Source organism: Myxocyprinus asiaticus, chromosome 46 (genome assembly GCF_019703515.2).
Source record: "Myxocyprinus asiaticus isolate MX2 ecotype Aquarium Trade chromosome 46, UBuf_Myxa_2, whole genome shotgun sequence".
In the NCBI taxonomy this organism is placed as follows: Eukaryota; Metazoa; Chordata; class Actinopteri; order Cypriniformes; family Catostomidae; genus Myxocyprinus; species Myxocyprinus asiaticus.
The window spans coordinates 6,984,029-7,003,028 of record NC_059389.1 but is presented as its reverse complement, the minus strand read 5'-3'; positions in this window follow the sequence as shown (position 1 = coordinate 7,003,028).

Below are 19,000 nucleotides of genomic sequence, written 5' to 3'. Positions count from 1 at the left end.
TGAGTACTGTGCACTTCCCTCTGCGTGACGCCAACAGGAATATAGCAGCTTTTTAATTAAGAGTTCGGATTGATATGCAGAGAATGCCACATTCTTATGGAAATGTAGCGAGTAGGAGGAGGACCTGAGAGATGCACAGGCTGAGAGGAGATCTCGACTGCGACTGAATGGAAATCAGCCGGGAGACTACTTTTAGCCCTGTTTGCGTGATTTCAAGCTGCTGGCTTATGTTGCTCTTTTTACAAGAATCTTGAGATAAAATGGCCAGAAAAGGCCAAGTGTAAACCTCACTGATGTTCTCTACCGAGACTCTGGTGTATAAAGACTTTTGATGGACATGTTGGTCTATGTTTAGCCTTGATCTGGGGCTGATTTGAGAGACAAACCCCTAGGCTGAGGAAGCAGTAGGGGCTGTTAGATCCAAACCAATGCATTTGTGAGTGAATGCTTACCTAATGGGAGGTGACATAGGACTGGATTAGTTGTAAGCAGAGCTGCTCATGTAGAAGCAAAAGGGTAAATAATAGATGATTGTCAGCTGTCAATCATCTTCTCACTGATGCCAAGAACTCCTGATCTCAAAAAGCAAAACATGACCTAAAATGGCATAAAGACAATCACATGGCTCACATACAACTACAATGCTAAATTAACAACTTTTTTTATTTTTTTTTTTTTTTGATCAAACTTTTTTTGGAGGCGCGCAAGATGGCGACCGGTGAGGAGGTTGTTTTGAGAAGCTGAGGATAAAAGTTTGTTCCTTCACTTTAAATTGTTCTTTTTGTTTAATAAATTGGCCAGTCACAGATATCTAGATGTAAGGTCTTATAACTGACCATAAAGTTAATCAGGTGTTGTAACTTTTTATTCAACTTTACAACTCGCCGATGTGTAACCCAATAAGCTTCCATGGTGGAAAAACGGAAAGAGAGGGAAAGTAAAACCAAAGAAAAAAGCCTAACAAAGCCGCTAACAAAGATGAAAAGCAAAGATGATGAAGTACACATTTGCGGCACTGACATTCAAGCATTGCACTCATATTCGGTGCATAACACTTCATTTTCTACATTACCGGATTCGACCCCCAGCACTCCTGATCCGAAGAAAGGTAAACATGAACCTTCCTTGTCTGAAATTCAAGAAAACAGCGTGCGATGCATAAATGAGAGAGTCAACGGATTAGAGGAACTCTTAAGGGCAAATACGGTGAGCACTGAAGCTCTGAAGAAAATGACAGAATTCCTCTTCAATGAAGTAAAAGACGTCAAAGAAGACATGAAAAATGTAAAGAAGGAGATGAAGATAAATCATGAGGTCAGCGGTGCACATGGTAAGAAAATGTCGGAGATTGAAGCCAGGCTCAATGAGGTAGAACGTTACAAAAGAAGATGGAATCTGAGAATGTATGGACTAGTGGAACAGGCAGGCGAAGACATAAAGGCACGAGTGGTGGATATTTGTTGTGCAGTTCTTCCAGAACTTACCAGCAAACTTCAACAAGATGTAGATATCGTACACCTGCTTGGAAGAAAACTTGAAGGAAATGCCGTGAAAGCGAGAACCGTCATCATCCAGTTTGTGTCCAGATCCTCACGTGATATGCTTTGGAAAGCTGCGAAAACGAGTACCTATCTGAAGACAAAGGAGATACGATTTGGAGAGGATTTAACAACTATGGACAAAGCCATACGTAAACAACTGTGGCCAAAAGTGGAGGCTGCTCGGCAGGTAGGAAAGAAGGCTTACTTCATCGGTGTATGAGCCTTCATTGATGGAAAAGAGATATATGCCTAAATATTGAATACAATTGTGTGCAAATACAGTATCTTGAATAAGAAATGCATGTGGTTAAACTTTAGTGGACTATGTGTCTTTAACAAGTACAGTCATTACGTGGAATGGACTACGTTGAGGACAGAAATGCTCTTATAGATATTATTGAAATATATCCAAAATGTTCATACGTTGTACATCAGAGTTCTTAAAGATCTTAAGGTAAGTATTATTAAGGTCAGTCTGGGTTGTAGTTACATTATTGAGGTGATGGGAACATATTTTGTTTCACTTTTGATAAGGTATTGTTAATACAGCACATTGGTATCTTTGTCAGTTTGTTCTATAAATGTCAGGGGAATCCGTGATTTGCTGAAAAGGAAAGCAGTATTTTTATTTTGCAAGAAATTTAAATGTGACTTTTATTATATTCAAGAAACACATGCTTCTTTGTCAGATTATAATTTTTGGAAGTCAGTGGGGGGATGATTTATGGATGTCATATAGGAATAATCGATCAGCTGGTGTTGCAGTTTCAAAAGGTACATTTAAGGGGAAAATAATTCAAACTAAATTGCATGACTCAGGTCGATGGGTGATATTGGTAATAGAAAAGAATGCTAAAATTTTTATTTTGGGAAATGTCTATGCAACAAACTTTACCACGCAAAATAAAGCTTTTTTTTTTTTACATTTCGAAGATCAGATTCAAAAAATAATAGAAAAGTTTAGCAATGCAAAATTAGTAATTGGAGGAGATTTTAATACAATATGGGATTCTGAAAAGGATTGTTTTCCTCCTCGTCCAAATGTCAGGTCTGTTCTTCCAGAATTGAATAATTTATGTTCTACTTTTGACTTAATTGATATATGGAGACATACGTAAGTATCCAGATAAAATTCAATTTACATGGTGTAAAAGGAACCTTACACAACAGTCACGTATAGATTATTGGTTAATTTCAAGGTATTTAGTGAATTTTGTTAAAGAAGTCTCTATAGAGCCGTCTGTTCTTACAGATCACAAAGGCATTTTTCTCTCACTAGGTACAACAAAATCCAGTGATGTAAAAACAATTACGTACTGGAATATGAACCAAAACATATTAAAAGATGAGCAGTTCAGAGAGGATGTTAAAAATATTATTATAGACTGTTGGAATGAGGCACATTCAACAAATTCTTTCGGTTTAAATTGGGAATTAATGAAATATAAAATAAGAGCTTTAGCCATAAGGAGAGGAAAAGAAATGGCAAAACACAGAAAAAAAAAATGAAGAAAAAATTATATGTGAAATAATAAATCTCTCTGGAAATTGCAATTTAGATCAAGAAGGGAAAAATACATTATTACAATTACAATTAGATTTAGATAAAATATATGAATATAAAGCAAAGGGTGCCTTTATTAGATCAAGGAAGAAATGGTTAGAGGAAGGAGAAAAAAGTACAAAATAATTTTTTAATATGGAAAAAAGAAATGTAGAACTCACATCTATGGTCAAACTGAATATTAATGGACAGTTAACAGAAAATATTATGGAAATATCAAGATATGTGGCAAAGTTTTATGAGAAATTGTATTCTTATGACGACAAATTGAGTAATGCACAGTCATTCTTAGATTCTATTAAAGAGGATGCTAAAAGATAAGTGAGTCTTCTATGAAAATGTGTGACCAAGAGATATCTCTAAATGAAGTACTTCATTGTATTAACAAACTTAAAGACAATAAGTCACCCGGGGATGATGGTTTAATTAATGAATTTTATAAATATTTCCAAAACGAGTTGTCACCTTTTTTGTTAGCTGTATTTAGAGAGGCTATACAATACGGTTATTTACCAAGTTCACTGAGACAAGGTTTGATAACTTTATTACCAAAGCCCAATAAAAATGTATTACTTTTAGAAAATTGGCACCCAATTACATTGATTAATAATGATGCAAAAATTTTCGCAAGTATATTTGCTGAAAGACTAAAGGATTGAATTGATCCCATTATTGATGAATGTCAGTCGGGATTTATGAAAGGTCGACACATTTGTAATAATATAAGGCTCATTTTGGATTTAATTGATTACAACGATTTTATTACAGATAATAGTTTTGTTTTGTTTGTTGATTTTTTTAAAGCATTTGATACTATTGATCATAATTTCATGTTGGAGACCTTAAATTTTTTTGGTTTTGGAGAATTCTTTAAACGAGCTATTCGAACATTATATAATGACTGTAACAGTTCAATTAAGTTGGCATATGGAACAACATCAAGGTTTAAAATCAATAGAGGCAAACGACAGGGCTGCCCAATCTCACCCTTTCTTTTTTTACTTGTAACACAAACTATGGCCATACATATTAAAAGAGATAAATTTTGCGGTATTACACTTTTGAAGAAAGAAAGAAAATGCTCCCAATTAGCGGACGATACTACCCTTTTTTTGCTAAATGATATTGAAATATAAAAAGCTATTGATTGTCTTCATACAGAATAAATCATCTGTATCTGGTTTATTTTTAAACATCAAAAAATGTGTTTTGTTTCCTTTGAGAACTTGTAACCTTGATAACATACATGGTATACCAGCGAAGGAGGTGGTAGATTATTTAGGTATCAAGATCTGTAAAGATCAGAAGGAGAGAAATAATTTGAATTTTACACCAATTATTGGGAAAATTAAACAAAAATTAAATTCATGGTTAATGAGAGATCTATCATTGAAAGGTAGAATATTATTATCTAAAACTGAAGGGTTATCGCGCTTGGTTTATACAGCTCTTGCATTAGACGTTCCACAATCAGTTATAAAAGAAGTAGATACTGTTTTGTTTAATTTCATCTGGAAGAACAGACCGCACTATTTAAAAAAGACGATTCTATGCAATCCAATTGAAGAAGGTGGTCTGAATGTACTTGATTTTAATACTGCTAATTGTGTATTTAAGAATAAATGGATAAAGAATTATTTATGCTTTAAAGACAAAATATGGAACATTATCCCTGACCTGATTTTTGGAAAGTTGCTAAAAAAAATTTTAGATGTAATTTTGATGTAAACAAGGTTCCGATAAAGCTATCTTGTTTTCATAGACAGGATTTTTTGTTATGGATGCTCATTTATAAACATAACTTCTCTCCACACAAATCTGTAATATGGAATAACAAGAATATTGTGTTTAAAAACAAATCTTTATTTTTTAGAAACTGGTACGATAACGGTATTGTACTGGTGAGACAGTTATTTAAGAGTAATGGACAACTTTTTAATTATTGTGAATTCCTTAATTACTATAAGATTCCAGTGACTGCTAAAGAGTTTGCAATAGTTTTTGATGCCATTCCTGGTGGCCTTATTCAACTCTTATCGGGTGATATATCCTCTGAGTGTATTTCTGTATATAATACTCAGATGGTGTGGAGATTTTAGATAAAACAATTTAACAACTTTTTTATAAAAACAATATGCAGAAATACATCGTTACCTAAATGCAAACCATACTGGAATTCATTGTATAATCAGATTGAATGGAAAAGGTCTGGAAGTTACCTAGTAAATACTGTCTCACCAATAAAATTAAAGAAGTCACATATAAAATTATTCATTTAATTTACCCATTGAGACAAGTAGTCTCAAGATTTTTTAGAGACACGGAGACTACATGTGTTTTTTGTAACTTAGAGGAAGAATCCATAAAACACTTATTCTTTGAATGTGTGTTTACCCAACTTTTTTGGATTGATATTGAATATTTAATACTTAAACACACAAAATTAAAGATTCGACTAACTGGTAAAGATATATTTTTATTATTTAAGAATAAGAGTTTGGAACAAAATTTGGTGATAAATCTGTTAATTATATATGGAAAATACCATATACACAAACAAAAATGGGCAAACAATAAACCTAACATCATACCATTTAAAACTGAACTGATGCATTATATTGAGACTCTAAAAGATACAAGAAATAAAAAGGCAAAACGAATGTATATAATACTTGAAACCTTTTCTTTTGTTAATTCATTTTAAGTTATCCCCTGGTTTTATTTGGTTAATTATTATTATTTGTTATTGTTTTTTCTTTCTTTATAATTTTACTTTTTGCTGCTACTATAATTGTATCAATGAGTTCATTGTGATCATTGTATGTATATTTTGTTGTAAGTGTTCTTGTTCTGTAATAAAAAATAAAATAAAAAAATTAAAAAAAATTAACAACTTTTTACTCATTCTTATCCTGAAAAAGCCATAGCATTTTGTTTTAAAGAAAGATGGCACTCTTCAAGCAAAACATTACACAAAAAATTAATGAATGAATGTTACATTTATATAGCGTGTTTTTGACACTACACTCAACGTGCTTTACACAATGAACAGGGGACTCTTCTCAACCACCACCAGTGTGCAGCACCCACCTGGATGATGCGACAGCAGCCATAGTGCGCTAGTATGCTCACCACACACCAGATATTGGTGGAGAGGAGAGAGTGGAGTGATAGAGCCAATTCATGTATGGGGATTCATTCATGTATTGAATGATTGATATAGGCCAATGAGGGGAATTTGGCCAGGACATCAGTGTTACACCCCTACTGTTTTCGAGAAGAGTCCTGGGATTTTGAATGACCACATAGAGTCAGGACCTTGGTTAAAAGTCTCATCCAACGGACAGGTGAGCACCCCCTGCTGGCCTCCCTAATACCTCTTCCAGAAACAACTGTAGTTTTTCTTAGGAGGTTTCCCATCCAGGTACTGACCAGGCTAAACCCTGCTTAGATTCAGTGGGCAACCAGTCTTGAGCTACAGGGTGATATGGCTGCTGACAAAAAAAGTTTTAAATGAAAAAACAGACAACATTTTCAAAATTAAGACTAATCCATTTTTGTTTGAAAACTTAGGCTATGTCCACATTAATTCAGATACATTTGAAAACAGCATTTTCGTTTTCATTCGTTTTACAAAAGTTTCTTGTCCACACTGAAATTAAGGAAAACTCTTAGAAAACCCTTTATGGTGCAAGCGAAAAATCACCGTTCCATGTACGGTTTGAAACGCAATTGTGCTTGTGTTCCGTCGCCAGAAAGGTTTCCTACTTCTGAAGGAATGCAATTTTAAGGTTGAACAAAATAACATTTATCTTTAACAGTGCTTCTATCAAAGTGAATAGCAGGCACAACAACACCGTTACAACACGGGCTGCCATCTTGATTGTTTTGGGTTAATTGGATCACATGACTGCATATCAAACTCAAAGATGGTGCAGAGTATGGCTGCTGCGTTGTGAGCTCAGACACAACATGGTAGTGCATTGTTTGTTTTGTTTACAATTCTTATGTTTTTTGTCTTGGATGTTGTCTGCCTTATTGTCTACGACAGACAAACACTTTTGGACATTGGTTCAGCAATCACACACCGTAAACCGGACTTCAAATTCCTCAATGCCGACCCGCTGTTTACAAACACGGCAGCGGAACCCTTCATCTGGGCTGCCCAGCCGCGGAAACGCAGGAGGAAAAGGGAAAACAGAGCCGGCGTGCTCATCAGAGTAAGACGCTGCGCAAATCGACCCCCGCTACCCAGTATTCTACTGGCAAATGTTCAGTCTCTGGATAACAAGCTCTGAAAGCTGAAAGCGCGGATCTCCTTCCAACGAGAGATGAGGGACTGCTGCATTATCTGCCTTACAGAAACTTGGATGTCTGCGGAGATTCCAGACTCAGCCATTGAACCCGCGGGGTTCTCCGTGCACCGAGCGGACAGAGCGAAAGACCACTCAGGTAAAAGCAGAGGTGGTGGTCTATGTTTTATGATCAACAAATCCTGGTGTGATCAGAGGAACATACATTCTAACAAGTCTTTCTGCTCTCCTGATCTGGAATTTCTCATGCTTCTGTGTCGACTATTCTGGCTACCGAAGGAATTCACAGTGGTCATTATCACTGCTGTGTACATCCCGCCACAAGCCGACACAGACCGGGCACTCAAGGAACTGTACGGGATTATAAGCAAACAGGAAACCACGCACCCTGAGGCTGCGTTCATTGTGACCGGGGACTTTAACAAAGGCAGTTTCAAATCAGTCGCACCAAAATACCACCGACACATTAGTATCAACACACGAGGGGACCGGGATGGCTACAAATCCCTCCCCTGCCCACCATTTGGCAAATCGGGCCACTCTTCCGTTCTGCTTCTGCCCGCTTACAGGCAGAAACTGAAACAGGAAGCACCCGCCCTCAGAACGTTCCAGTGCTGGTCGGACCAATCAGACTCTACACTACAAGACTGTTTTGATCACACGGACTGGGAGATGTTCCGGTCTGCCCCTGATGACGACATCGAGCTTTACGCTGAAAGCGTAACGTGTTTCATCAGAAAGTGCGTAGAGGACATTGTTCCGACCAAAACAATATGGATCTATCTGAACCAGAAGCCATGGATCAATAGCGATGTTCGCGCGGCACTTTATGTGCGGACCTCCACTTTTAATTCCGGGAATGCGGAGGAGCATAAACAAGCCAGAACAGCAGAACAGCAAAACGCCAGTACAGGAACAAGATTGAAGGACAGTTTAACACCACCAACTCTAGAAGCATGTGGCAGGGAATTAATATCATCACGGACTTTAAAGGGAATAAAAACTCCACCATGAACCCCGCTGCCTCACTCCCGGATGAGCTAAATAATTTTTATGCTCGTTTTGAGGGAAATAACACCGCCCTCGCGGAGAGAGCTCTCGCGGCCGAAGCTACAGTGGTTAGTTCACTCTCCGTCTCTGTAGCGGATGTAACCCGATCCTTCCGACGGGTGAATATCCACAAAGCCGCAGGACCAGATGGCATTCCTGGCCGCGTCATCAGAGCGTGCGCGAACCAACTGGCTGGTGTTTTTATGGACATTTTCAATCTTTCCCTCTCTTTGTCTGTAGTCCCCACATGCTTCAAAACATCCACCATTGTGCCTGTTCCAAAGCAATCCAAAATCTCTTGCTTAAATGACTGGCGTCCTGTTGCTCTGACCCTCATCATCAGCAAATGCTTTGAGAAACTAATCAGAGATTTCATCTGCTCTGTGCTGCCTCTTTCACTAGACCCATTGCAGTTTGCTTTCCGCAACAACCACTAAAACTGATGATGCCATTGCATCTACAATACACACTGCTCTCTCCCACCTGGAAAAAAAGAACACTTATGTGAGAATGCTGTTTGTAGACTGCAGCTCAGCATTCAACATCATAGTGCCCTCCAAGCTTGATGAGAAACTCCGGGCTCTGGGCTTAAACAGCTTGCTGTGCAGCTGGATCCTGGACTTCCTGTCAAGCAGATGCCAGGTGGTTAGAATAGGCAGCAACATCTCCTCATCACTGACCCTCAACACTGGAGCCCTACAGGGCTGTGTTCTCAGCCCACTCTTGTATTCTCTGTACACACATGACTGTGTGGCAACACATAGCTCCAATGCCATCATTAAGTTTGCTGATGACACGACGGTGGAAGGTCTGATCACTGACAATGATGAAACAGCCTACAGAGAGGAGGTGCACACTCTGACACACTGGTGTCAGGAGCACAACCTCTCCCTCAACGTCAGTAAGACAAAGGAGCTTGTGGTGGACTTCAGAAGAAAAGACAGAGAACACAGTCCCATCACCATCAATGGAGCACCAGTGGAGAGAGTCAGCAGCTTCAAGTTCCTGGGTGTCCACATCACTGAGGAACTCACGTGGTCCATCCACACTGAAGCCGTTGTGAAGAAGGCTCATCAGCGCCTCTTCTTCCTGAGACAGCTGAGGAAGTTTGGAATGAACATCCTCACACGGTTCTACACCTGCACTGTAGAGAGCATCCTGACTGGCTGTATCTCCGCCTGGTACAGCAATAGCACCACCCACAACCGTAAAGCACTGCAAAGGGTGGTGCGAACTGACAGACACATCATCGGAGGTGAGCTTCCCTCCCTCCAGGACATATATACCAGGCGGTGTGTGAAAAAAGCTCGGAGGATCATCAGAGACTCCAGCCACCCGAGCCATGGGCTGTTCTCACTGCTACCATCAGGCAGGCGGTATCGCAGCATCAGGACCCGCACCAGCCAACTTCATGACAGTTTCTTCCCCCAAGCAATCAGACTTTTGAACTCTTGATCTCTCACGATCAAATACATCAGCACTGCACTTTATTACTCTTACTCTTATATCTCACACCGGACTGTCATGAATTATATTATTATTATATTATATTCTCTCTTAACAACTTACTATCAACTGACAGCCTGAATGTCAATACAGTACAATACAACCTACTGTACATTCTATATATACTATATATACTTTTTTATTGTATTGTGTGTATTGTATACTGTACAGTGTATGTTATTATTTGTATATTGTGTTGTGTGTAATTATGTGTATATTAGATTTTAAATTGTGTTGTGTAAATCTGATGTTTATTGTAAACTGGTATATGTATCATCACTGTCACGACTACTATGTTGCTCGGAACTGCACCCAAGAATTTCACACACTATTGGACTTGTGTATATGGTTGTGTGACAATAAAAGTGATTTGATTTGATGACATGACAACTAATATGTCAACGTTTTCAAATATATCAAGTTTCCCTGTCCACACTACAAAGAGAAGACGGCATTTTCAAATGTATCCCCTTGGAAAAGCATTTGAAAAGCTAAATTTTCACTGTCAAAAACATTTCAGTGTGGACGGAAAGGCAAAACGTAGAGAAATTTAGTTTTCAAATGAAAATGTATTAGTGTGGACATGGCCTAAGTTTTCAGTTTCTCAATGTCATCGGTTTTTTTTAAAGTATGAAATTTTGCCCTATTCCTCACACAGTGCTTGTTGAGATCAAAACACTTTTACTATAGCGCATGACTTGTATTTTAACATTTGCATTACATAACCGACTACATTTACAAGCTTATTTGAAGCAAACAAATTGCACAATAGCTCAACTGATAGTGTTGCACTTGTGATGAAGGACCGGGGCACGAGTCCTGAAGAGCATGCGAGTCGAAAAGTGAGCCAAAAGTGTCATAGAAGCACCTCAAATTGATGTGGTTGCTTCAGCAATTGCATTCATTATCTCACATTTGCTTTTTATGACTCTGTCTGTTAGGGTTGGTTTAAGGTTTAGGGTAGGGAGGTAGGTTTTGTTTATTTAAATCTGTTTATGAAAAATGTAACACACTTTTAGTGCCACACAGTGGACATTCCATCTCAGAACTGCCTCGATACATGTAATGAACCATGTAATATAATTTAGCAAAAATGTCACAACATTCGCATAATTTTCAAGAGATCAGGCTTGAATATTCACTTTCGTTCCAGTGTCCAAATACTTTTTGGGGTCATGGTATGTCTAGCATAAATGCATGCATCACTGATGATCATTACTAATAGATTCCATAAGCATCTCTAGACCAAAAGAACCCATTCAGAACCGTGTGGTTATTGAGTGGTACCATCGAACTCAGAGTTCGTATAAATTCAGTGACATCTTCTTAATTGATTACCCCACAAATCCATATGCGGCATAGACAATTGAATCAGGTAGGAATGCACATGTCATTTAACATGAAGAGGGACTTTGGAGTGGTCGGCAGTCACATGACACACGTTACCACATGTCGGTATTGTGCTCTCTGGCACGTGCGTCTCGCTTTTCACTTGTTCTTCCAGCTGCTTGTGCAGTCAAAGCTCACTGAGGTCCTTATAGCCGCCTCTCATCAGAGCCTTCTTTAGCTTGTTTATCTCTCCTGTCAACAGCGGAACAATGAAACTTTCCTCTTCTTGTTTTCTTAGAATTTCCCTGTGATGCCATCTCATATTTGATGATTTCGAAGGCCACCCAAAAACTAAACTCATCCTCATTTCATATCAAACTTGGATGCTGTTATTTATGCCATAAAACATAAAGAAGAAATGTTAATTAATTGTGCCAGATGTGTTTCACAAATGGACAGTTAGAAGAGACCACATTTGACGAGCCCAAATAAGGACAAAAAAAAAAAAAAAAAAAAAAACTAACAAAACACAATTAAAAGTAGAGCTGTTGATTTAATGGAGTAGCCTTTAAAAAATTACTCGATCATGTCCCCGGATGGTAATATGGAATATTCCTACCATCTGAGTAATTCAAGCTTGAAGTACCACCTGTTTTCAGTAGGGGGCAGTAAGCGAAACTCCAGCTGTAGGCAATGCGGAGCAGTGCAGGGAACAAACCACACTCAGGTTTGCTTGACACTAGCAACAACACAAGATGAAAAAATGGTCTTGAACTGTATGCCAATGATAGGCTTATGTCCAATAACATGGACGTGAACAATATATTTATTGCCTTCTAAAGCCAGTTTTTTTATTGTCTTATCAAAGCTTTACTCGTCTGCCACAATAATGTAATGCATTTTAATGATATTGACAGCCCTAATTAAAAGTATTCCAGGTCTTCTGAAGCCATATGATCAATATGTGTAAGGAACAGGAAAAAAAAAAAATTTTATTCACTGATAATTGCGCCCTTCGCAGAAGTTCTGAAATCTCATTTCTGTTCACGTTCAGATTTAAAAATGGTTGTGTGTGACTGTTGTGTGTGAATATTCCAGGAGATCAGCAGTTTCAGAAATACTCAAACCAGCCCGTCTGGCACCAACAATCATCCATGCGATTATCTAATCAGCCAATCGTGTGGCTGTAGTGCATAAAATCATGCAGATATGGGTCAGGAGCTTCAATTAATGTTCATATCAACCATCAGAATGGGGAAAATGTGATCTCAGTGATTTGGACAGTGGCATGATTGTTGGTGCCAGATGGGCTGGTCTGAGTATTTCTGTAACTGCTGATCTCCTGGAATTTTTACAACAGTTAAACAACAGTCTCTAGAATTTACCCAGAATGGTGCGAAAATCAAAAAACATCTAGTGAGCAGCAGTTCTGTGGACAGAGATGCCTTGTTGATGGGAGAGGTAAGCAGAGAATGGCCAGACTGGTTCAAACTGACAAAGTCATCTCATGAGAATGCAATTCTGAGATGCGGTTTGGCGCTGTTTTGCCTGCACAATATTAGGCAGGTGGTTTTAATGTTGTGGCTGATTGGTGTACATAGACTAAATTTACTGCGCTTATATAGCTAGGGGTTGTTTGCGGGTGTGTCTGTGTATGTAGTACAGGCATTTATATGATTGTATGTATGCTGTAGTCCATGTCAGCTGATAGCATATGTTTTGTGTTTGCTCTGTGAGAAGTAGAGACCTTAAAATGACCATTTTGTGTGCATACCATATGAATGACTTGCACCTCAAATGACTCGATGCTCATTAAATAATCAGCTTAACAAGGAAAACACATTTCATTTGCTTGCGTATGAATGACTGTGCATGTGTGAATGTTTGAAAGGTGAAGTGCACTCAGTCAAGAGTTTGGACAATTTTCCACAATTAATAATATTAAAGTTAAAACTATGAAATAACATATAATTTAGTAACCAAAAATGTGAAACAAAGCGAAACAATCTTATATTTCATGTTCTTCATATATAAGATGTAGGTTCATTTGTCTAACTTCTTGAGATATCCAACTGGGATGTTTTTTGTTTTTTTTAAACAGTATTGTATATTGTAATGCAGATATAGTTTAGATTTGTGCACAAAACTTATTTCAAGCATTTAAGCATAAGCCTTTAGATAAAAAAAAATGTATGATCATGAGAAACATAAATACAGTCAAGTGTGTCCAAACTTTTGACTGGTAAAGTGTACTGCATCTATGACTGCCCTCACTGTACTTGCAGATCCATAAATTGTTTATGCTTAAACAAATTTTTTATATTCTGAATATTCCTGTTTTATAATCCAGACCTTATTTTGCTATTGTTCGCACTATACAGTGGCCTGAGGAACTTATTTATAATGCAAAGCGTATTTTTGCATTGAACAGATGCTGTGTTTCCAGTTCTCAGTAGAATCAACATTGACAAAGCAGACCTGTTCAGCCAACTTAGTAACAGCTGGATTGCACATATACTGGAAGTATTCATGTACATGTAGCAATACAGTGTCCATATTACACACTAATATCATTAATTACAATAGCAGTAGCAACTAGTTGTTTACATTTTCATTCTCAAAAAAAAAAAAAAATGTATGTGAGTGGCGCTTGTTTATCTTAACAAGTAACTCTCTTTTAATGAATGTTTTCGGTATAGAAGAGCAGATACTATAATGTTGCACTTATAGAGTTTACTTTAGAATAACTATTTGAAGCCTCGTGTGCACATTTTAATTAAGTAGAATAAACATGATTAGATCTAGTTGGATTTACTCAATATAATTGAGCTTGTATACAAAAATACCTCAATTTCTCAAATGTTTCAATTTCATGAAACCATTTAAGGGAGAGAGGGGGACAAACTAATGTGGGCTTAGTTGTAACACACATGGTTTAAGAGTTTCCACACAAACTGGTATGGCAAAACTTCATTTGTTTAACCCTTGCTATATAAATTGTGCATAGAGAATTGTTTTATTTTTTTGTCAATTTCGAAAAGCCTTAGAAGAACTCTTGATCTCTCATGATCAATATAGATCAGCACTGCACTTTATTAATCTTATTATCTCACACTGGACTGTCTTAAATTATATTCTCTCTTAACAACACACTGGCAACTGACTATCCACCGACAGCCTGAATGTCAATACAGTACAATACAACCTACTGTATATTTTATATACTATATATACTATTTCTATTGTATAATGTGTCTTCTATATTGTGTGTATTGTATACTGTATACTGTATATTATTATTTGTATATTGTGTTGTGTGTAATTATGTGTATATTAGATATGTAAATTGTGATGTGTAAATCTTTTTATTGTAAATTGGTATATGTCTCATCTATGTCTCATCACTGTCATGACTGCTATGTTGCTCGGAACTGCACCCAAGAATTTCACCCACTATTGCACTTGTTTATATGGTTGTGTGACAATAAAAGTGAAGTGAAGTGAAATGAAGATATCGCCATGTAGCAAAAGTACAATTTGACATGAAAGTTAATTTCCATCTCTGTTTTTAGTGCTTATTTAAAACGAAGCAAACTTGGTTTTATTTTAATATCTAGTCTGTTATCTAGCATCTTGAATAATCATTTAATGCATAGCTAGCCAACATAAGTGACTCAGTTTTAAATCCCAGTTGTGCAGGCGGTAACACTGTTACAACGTGCCCCTATTAGAACAAACTATTTGCGATTCCATGCAGTCAACTATGTAACTCCTAAGTCCCCTTTATGTGTGTGTGTGTGTGTGTGTGTGTGTGTGTGTGTGTGTGTGTGTGTGTGTGTGTGTGTGTGTGTGTGTTGTATTCATCTATTTGCTTGCTTATTTTTGGCCTATTCTCTGGATTTATTGTGTGTTTACTGTTAAGTGTCCAAATTAAGCCATATTTTATATGGCAGTTTTTATAAGTGGGTTTTATTGACATAACATTTGGTTTATCTTTTATGAATTTTAATTAGATCAGTTACAGTTGTTAGAGGGGGATTTTAAGCTGTCATGTTACAATGTCCCCTACCTATGGGGCACATTGTAACATTTCACTTCACTTCTTTCTAGCTAGATAATGAAAAAAAAGTATACACTGTATTCATGAAACCAGACCACATATTTGCAGACAAGTGTTGTATTAATTTGAAAAAAATATAAATAAATAAATAAATAAATACTTTGAATCCCAAGTGCATTTACTTGGGATTCATAAAACTTGAAAAAAACAAAAAGTGTTAGTTTGTGCCCTATTCTCCCCACCTTAAAAAAAAAAACATTTCAGTGTAGATACTATGAATTTTATTTTATTTATTTATTTATTTATTTATTTATTTTTACATTTTACATATTCAAATTTTCATCCAATTGAATTAAGTAATCTTTAAGAAAAGGTTATTTAAAAACCTTTGAAATTTTACGTTTTATTAATTTAGTTTTATTAAAGATAACAGTTTAATTTAATGGAAATTTGTTATGAAACTGAAATTCATAGGAAATGTAATGCAATACTGTTTGTAACACTTCAGTAATGCATCTGTGTATGTGTGTAAGTGGTTTATTATGTGTCCTCATGTGGGACTGGTATCATCACTGAGATTTAGGGGATCTTCTAGCTCATTTCTCACTCTGTGTGTGTGTACTTAGCTATAGTTTGGGGTTTGTGGTAAGTTTGTACCCAGAAGTGAGATAAATCGGACAAAACCTGCTGTTGTGGATGTTTTGGAAATTCCTCATTTGGAAAAACAATCCATACATAAATAATGATTTTCAACATTATAATAAATATAAAAAGTTTTCTGTTAGGTTTACGGTGTAGATTAGGGTAAGTTTATAGTAATTATAGTTAGCTTTATATAAAAACAGTAGAATTTGGTATGTACCTATATAGATAGTGTGTAAACGTGCGTGCATGTGTAAATCCTCTAATTGAAATGAGCAGAACAGGGACGGGTTATGAGTAAGGGGTCTATCTAGGATGGGCATGTTCTCTAAGCCAGATTGTGATGATCTGTCCTTCATTGAATTCCAAACCTTTTCCCACAAATCTGTTCTTAATCTGCATCATTTATTTACAAACAACTACTTCTAGCTTGTTTGAATGTGCATAGCATCCTGTAATGTGACTGCACTATAAGTAATATCACAATATTTTGTTCTCATTGTGTTTCTAGACCTCTTGCAATTGTGGTCTGTAATAAGATGAGTGTGTACCATTTTACATTTACTCTTCATTCCCGCTAAGAGCCTCTTCAGAACAAACAGCACAAAAGAACCAGAGCCTGCATAATGTAAGCCAACCCTGCCTTTAATTAACACTGAGCTATCTTTGTGTGTGAGCAGGCAAGGGAGGGGAGAGAGAGAGAGAGAGAGAGAGAGAGAGAGAGAGAGAGAGAGAGAGAGAGAGAGAGAGAGAGACTGACTCATCCTAATGTTTAAATATCGATTCTTACATAAATTCACAAAATCTAACCAATCTACCCAAAAATATAAGATTCAGGCATCTTCAGCATGGACCACTAAAACTCTCGGCCAGTTCTGCACAAATACGCACCTGTTTCACCTCACCTGACCAGCTCTTCATATGGCTTATATGTTTCAGTCACAAACATTGTCACCTTGCCCTAATTAAAGTCAGAGATGGCTATAAGGAAAGCATTATTCTGAAGCTCAATACACTGGCATTCAAACACACATACTCAAATTATTAACCCTAGTAATCAATATTTGGTCAATGGACATAAATCAAACATGAGCAGGTGTTAATGTATATGGATGACTGCCTTCAATGTTTTCACAATATGGTTTTATGTGTTAACATTAGTTGATTTTAGCATTAGGTTTCATGAATTATCAATGAACTATCATTTTTACAGCATTAAGCATATTAATTTTGATTAATAATAAATGTATTGATTTACGTTTGTTCATTATTTGTTCATGATGATGCCTTTACTAATGTTAACGTACAACTTTGTGGTGATGTGGGCATGACCAAGCGACGTCTGTGGAGAGCGAGGCCGGGAGAGGAAGAATGGTAAGGATTGACACCTGTGGGAAATTATCTCAAACAGCTGCTCTGTGTTACAGTGTGAACTGGAGAAGGATAAAAAGGGTGTCCAGACCACCAGAGAGGAGAGAGAGAGATGCACACAGCAGAGTGATTGTGTGTGCAAACATTCAAGCTGTGCTGAAAAACAAACTGTGGTGCAAAGCTGGAATGTGTGAATATAAAAGCTTATGTGGATTGTTATCCGGCTCCCACTTCCTCCTTCACAAGAAAGTCAGAGACCTTGTCACAGTGGTGCCGATACCCAGGATTTTGGAGGAAGTTTACACCATCATGGACCCCTTACCCTTCGCCGAGCTGATTAAGACACTCGCCAGCATCCACCAGGCTCAACATACGCCCTGCTTGAGCTATGAATGGAACAGGAGCAGCAGTTCCAGGCGCTGGTCCAGGCTCAAGCAGAGGACCAGCAGTTGTTACGGAGCTTAGTACCCCAGAAGGGGTCTTCCACCGCGACTACGGCCACACTCGCTAAGATGGGACTGCAAGATTACCCTGAAGCTTACATCGAGCTGTTTGAGTGGATGGAAGTGGAAGTGGTCAAACACCCAGTGAGAGAGAGAGATGCATGCAGCAGAGTGATTGTGTGTGCATACATTCATGTTGTGCTGAAAAGCAAACTGTGGTGCAAAGCTGGAAAGTTTGAAAATAAAAGCTAACGTGGATTGTTATCCTCCTTCACAAGAAAGTCAGAGACCTTGTCACAAACTTTTAATGTTAAAAATATATTAGCAGGCTATATGTAGAAAATAATGTTAATAAATGCTATCTGTGACGAAAATCATTGTGCTCCTCCAGCCCCAAGCGGAGGACCGGCAGATGTTCCGGAGCTTGCTGCAGCAGGAGGGTGCAGCCACCGTGACCCCGGACCCCGTGACCGCTCTGCCCCAGGTTCCGCTAGTCATAATGGGACCCCTAGACAATCTGGAGGTCTTCTTGGAGCTTGCGGATGGCTTAAAAGATTTGCCGTCTCCCGCTTTCTCCTTTTCCGCAAAAACCAAGAAATTTGTTACAATATAATTCGTATTATTATATACAGTTGTGCTCAAAAGTTTGCATACCCTTGGAGAATTGGTAATATATGTACCATTTTTAAAGAAAACATGAGTGAACAGGCAAAACACATTTCTTTAATTTCTTATGGGCTTCATATTCAACTGTAGGTTATAACAGAATGGCACAAGCATAAAACAAAACATAGCAACAAAGAAAAAAACGAAATGACCCCTGTTCAAAAGTCTGCATACCCTTAGTTCTTAATACTGTGTATTACCCTCTTTAGCATCATTGACAACATGCAGTCTTTTGTAATAGTTGTCTATGAGGCCCCAAATTCTTGCAGGTGGTATAGCTGCCCATTCGTCTTGGCAAAATGCCTCCAGGTCATGCAAAGTCTTTGGTCATCTTACATGAACCGCACGTTTGAGATATCCCCAGAGTGGCTTGACGATATTAAGGTCAAGAGACTGTGATGGCCACTCCAGAACCTTCAACTTTTTCTGCTGTACCCACTGGAGGGTCAACTTGGCCTTGTGCTTAGGGTCATTGTCATGTTGGAAAGTCCAAGAGCATCCCATGTGCAGCTTTC